The sequence below is a fragment of the Rana temporaria genome, chromosome 5 (genome assembly GCF_905171775.1).
Source record: "Rana temporaria chromosome 5, aRanTem1.1, whole genome shotgun sequence".
In the NCBI taxonomy this organism is placed as follows: domain Eukaryota; kingdom Metazoa; phylum Chordata; class Amphibia; order Anura; family Ranidae; genus Rana; species Rana temporaria.
This window is the reverse complement of record NC_053493.1, coordinates 83,404,155-83,409,208: the sequence shown is the minus strand read 5'-3', so window position 1 is coordinate 83,409,208 and position 5,054 is coordinate 83,404,155.

The following is a 5,054-nucleotide window of genomic DNA, read 5'->3' as shown; positions in this document are numbered from 1 at the left end:
AGAAAGAGGGGTTTGTCAGACTCTGTCCTGGCTACCCTAATCAGCGCCAGAAAGCCAGTTTCTAGAAAAATATACTACAGGGTGTGGAGATCTTACATAGCCTGGTGTGAGACCAGGAAATGGCACCCTCGTAAATTTGTAATTGGCAGGATCTTGGAGTTCTTGCAAAGGGGGCTAGACATGAAGCTAGCTGTAAGTTCCCTTAGGGGCCAGGTGTCGGCCTTATCAGTGTTTTTTCAGAGACCGCTAGCCACGCATTCTCTAGTAAAAAAAAATTTTTCAGGGAGCTTTACGGATTAGTCCTCCGATTAAACTCCCTTTATGTCCATGGGACTTAAATTTAGTCCTTTCAGTCCTTCAGAAGCAGCCTTTTGAACCCTTGGGTCAAGTCCCATTAATCTTGCTTTCCAGGAAATTAGTCTTCTTGGTGGCCATGGCTTCGGCCAGGAGGGTATCAGAATTGGCAGCATTATCCTGTAAGGAACCGTTCTTGATAATCCATGAGGACAGGGTCGTACTCCGACCCCTTTCTACTTTTTTGCCCAAAGTAGTCTCAAGCTTTCATTTGAACCAAGATTTGGTTCTTCCATCCTTCTTTCCCTCACCAAGGTCTAGGGAAGAAAGGTCACTGCATACCTTGGATGTGGTAAGAGCCGTGAAAGTCTATTTAAAAGCTACGGCAGACATTAGGAAGACAGATTCCTTATTCATTCTGCCAGATGGGCCCAAGAAAGGGCAGGCGGCTTCAAAAGCCACCTTGGCCAGATGGATTCGGCAGGTAATCTCTCAGGCCTATGGCCTGAAGGGTAAGGAGCCTCCGGCTTCTATTAAGGCTCATTCTACAAGAGCCTTGGGGACTTCATGGGCAGTTCAGCACCAGGTTTCTATGGCCCAGGTATGCAGGGCAGCTACCTGGTCATCAGTCCACACGTTCGCAAAGTTTTATCAGCTGGACGTGGGGAGGCGCGGGGACCTGGCCTTTGGGCAGGCTGTTTTACGGGCAGCCCTTTGAGTTCCCTGCGCTCGATGGCACCTTGGATCTTTTTCTTTTGGTTTCTCCCCCCCTCATTTGGCATTGCTTTTGGACATCCCACATAGTAATTACTATGCCGCTCTGTGTCCCGTGATGTATGATAGAGAAAAAGGGATTTTTATAAACAGCTTACCTGTAAAATCCTTTTCTCGTAGTACATCACGGGACACAGAGCTCCCACCCCTCTGGGAAAATTGGGAATAATATTGCTTGCTACAAAACTGAGGTACGCCTCCGATGGGAGGGGGTTATATAGGGAGGAACTTCCTGTCTGAGAGTGCCAGTGTCCATCACCTGAAGGTAGACTCTATAACCCACATAGTAATTACTATGCCGCTCTGTGTCCCGTGATGTACTACGAGAAAAGGATTTTACAGGTAAGCTGTTTATAAAAATCCCTTTTTTTTGGCCCATCCTGCGTGTTCCCCTGATCTAAATCCAATTGAGAACCTTTGGGGATGGATGGCAAGGGAAGTTTACAAAAATGGACAACAGTTCCAGACAGTAGATGGCCTTCGTGCGGCTGTCTTCACCACTTGGAGAAATGTTCCTACTCACCTCATGGAAACGCTTGTATCAAGCATGCCGAAACAAATTTTTGAAGTGATCAACAATAACGGCGGAGCTACTCATTACTGAGTTTATGTTTGGAAGTTGGATTTTTGTTTTGGGGGGGTTTAGTTTTTTTTTTGGAGGTGTGGTCCTAAACTTTTGATCAGCTGAAAAACAGCATGTTTCAGTTTATTCGTTGTTTTCATTAAATTGATTGCTCAAAAAATGTTTTGTCTCACTCTCATTTCTTCTTATTGCATGTTGAAGCTCTACTTGGAACCTTGTTAAGATCCAACAATGTAAAATATGATTTGTTGCCATTTTTCAAGTGGTCTTAAACTTTTGATCAGGACTGTATGACAAGTGAACAGAAAATCCAATCAAAATATTATTCAATCCAAAATTGTCCTTATGCAAAAGTGCAAAATATAGTGTATTCATAAAGTGCCAAGTTCATAAATTGATTACTAAAGTGCTCCTATGCAAACAGGCCATGCATGTCAGTGTCCCACACTGGATAGATCGATCCTGACGGCGCAGTGCTCAGACATTCACCGTGGTGACACCTTCACCATAAATCAGCCGGGGGTTTTCCAGACCACCAGCAATCCTTCTTACTCGGGAAGATCATTCAGCACTTATTGGGATCTCTGATCCTCAGATGGAAATCCGGGAAATGTTCCCCTCGCTAGCTTCACTGTGTTCCCCTTATGGTGACAAGATGATCCAGCTCACCGTCTCAGATGGGATCTTAAAATGGGTAAAAAACAGAGAGACTCCTCATGGTGTAGTATTTTATTTTAAAATCAGTGCATATCACTTACATATAAAACAAAGATGCTGTTGGCTGTAAATCTCTCCACTATAGCCAGTGCTTTCCTTCAAAGAGTCATTAATTCCGGGCCTTATCAACTATCATACTATATTTACAGATGGGGCTGTATCCTCCTCTCCCCTCCCCCCCCCCCTTTTTTTTCTTCTTTCATTGGATTTTGTGATAGTTTTGGTTTGTGTGTATATGAATGAAAGGAGAATAAAGGTGTGAATGAGAGGAAATATAGGTAAAATGATGTAAGAATTTAAGATAGAAATAGAATTGGAAAGTAGAATGTATTATGAGATATATAACTAATCCCAAATTAGATATATAAAGCATTATCCAATTTTATAGTATGTATCTGTATAATTGTTTTATAGCTAATATGGGTGTACCTATATATACATTTAATGTATTAGGTGGACTCCTGCGCTGTATGGGATAAAGGTGAAGGGGAGTGGGCCAGAAAAAGGACAGTGGGGTGAGTGGACGTAGATACTGCAGCAAACACCAGGGATGTTGTCCTCTTAAGACAAAAGAGTAAATACTGTGTACAATGTGAGAGTGTCTGCGCTGTAGAAAGACTAGGATGAGGGGGGGCAAAAATAAAAAAGGGGGTGAGGTGACAGAAAATCCGTGGACAATGGGCCGTGAGATAGTAAGTGTATTGACACAGTGGGGGTGACCCACAGTGAAAGAGAAATAGGTATGGTCTAACCTAAAACGTGTATCAAGAACACATAGAAAATCTTAAAAATGTCAATGATATGTGAACGGTTCGAACAAAAAAACTTCTCAAGCGATTAATAGAAATAAATAAATATCTGATTGGTGAAACTTGAAAAAAAGTGAAGTCTTATGGACAATATTGCAGTGCAGTCCAACAAACAGACAGGTAAACAGTGACTGATAGATAAATGAGTGATTGGGTGTAAAAAATGGCAGACTCAGGTGAATGAAGGTGTGTGCTCGGGTAAGTCCACACAACGTGCACCCTTCACCAAAAGTGAAACAGAAGGCTTACCTCTCTGCTCACATACAAACCCTGAATCAGTCCCTGTGCCAGCAGGCTGTTAAATGGATATCTGCTTGTCTTGCTCGTGGTACATGGAGACAGGCACACGCTCCTCATACACTCCTGTAAGTTGTGTAAGTGGACAATCAGCCACTCCTTATTTTGGGCACTGTGTCTCCTTATTGCCTGTAAGAAGACAAAGTTACAACTCTGACATCGTTGTCTTTATATACAAGCCTTCTGTTTCACTTTTGGTGAAGGGTGCACGTTGTGTGGACTTACCCGAGCACACACCTTCATTCACCTGAGTCTGCCATTTTTTACACCCAATCACTCATTTATCTATCAGTCACTGTTTACCTGTCTGTTTGTTGGACTGCACTGCAATATTGTCCATAAGACTTCACTTTTTTTCAAGTTTCACCAATCAGATATTTATTTATTTCTATTAATCGCTTGGGAAGTTTTTTTGTTCGAACCGTTCACATATCATTGACATTTTTAAGATTTTCTATGTGTTCTTGATACACGTTTTAGGTTAGACCATACCTATTTCTCTTTCACTGTGGGTCACCCCCACTGTGTCAATACACTTACTATCTCACGGCCCATTGTCCACGGATTTTCTGTCACCTCACCCCCTTTTTTATTTTTGCCCCCCCTCATCCTAGTCTTTCTACAGCGCAGACACTCTCACATTGTACACTATATATACATTTACTTTTAAATAATATGCACCTTGTTCAATATTGCAGTTGAATTGTTTTTCTCTTCATTCTACCTAACACTTACCCGGTTTGTCTGTAATACGGTTCCTAATCCTACTCTTAAAGGGGTTGTAAAGGTACAATTTTTTTTTCCTAAATACCTTCCCTTACCTTAGTGCAGTCCTCCTTCACTTACCTCATCCTTCGATTTTGCTTTTAAATGTCATTATTTCTTCTGAGAAATCCTCACTTCTTGTTTTTCTGTCTGTAACTACACACCGTAATGCAAGGCTTTCTCCCTGGTGTGGAGTGTCATGCTCGCCCCCTCCCTTGGACTACAGGAGAGTCAGGACGCCCACTAACACACACCTCCTTTCTCTATCTGCAACGTAGAGAGCGTCTTGACTCTTCTGTAGTCCAAGGGAGGGGGCGAGCACGACACTCCACACCAGGGAGAAAGCCTTGCATTACGGTGTGTAGTTACAGACAGAACAGGAAGTGAGGATTTCTCAGAAGAAATACGGACATTATAAAAGCAAAATGGAAGGATGAGGTATATAAAGGAGGTCTGCACTAAGGTAAAGGAAGCTATTTAGAAAAAAAAAATTGATACCTTTACAACCCCTTTAAAGAGCTGTCTCACTTACAGTACAGTACTTGCCATGTAGGAAAGCTGCATATATCTGTAAAATGTGTAAGAGAACAATGCTAATTACCACTTGTAAGTGTGTGAAGGTAGCTGTAAAACATTCACTGCCAAGGGGAACCTAGGGTACATGGCCTGGTCACCACTGATGTGATGCATATGACCCTTGGATGTACATTTACATTAGCTAACATTACGCTTTAGCTTTTTTTTTTTTTTTTTTTGCTTTTTTTCAAGTGATTAGGCAAACAGTAACTGCAACTAAAAGTGAAACTTTGCCTTTA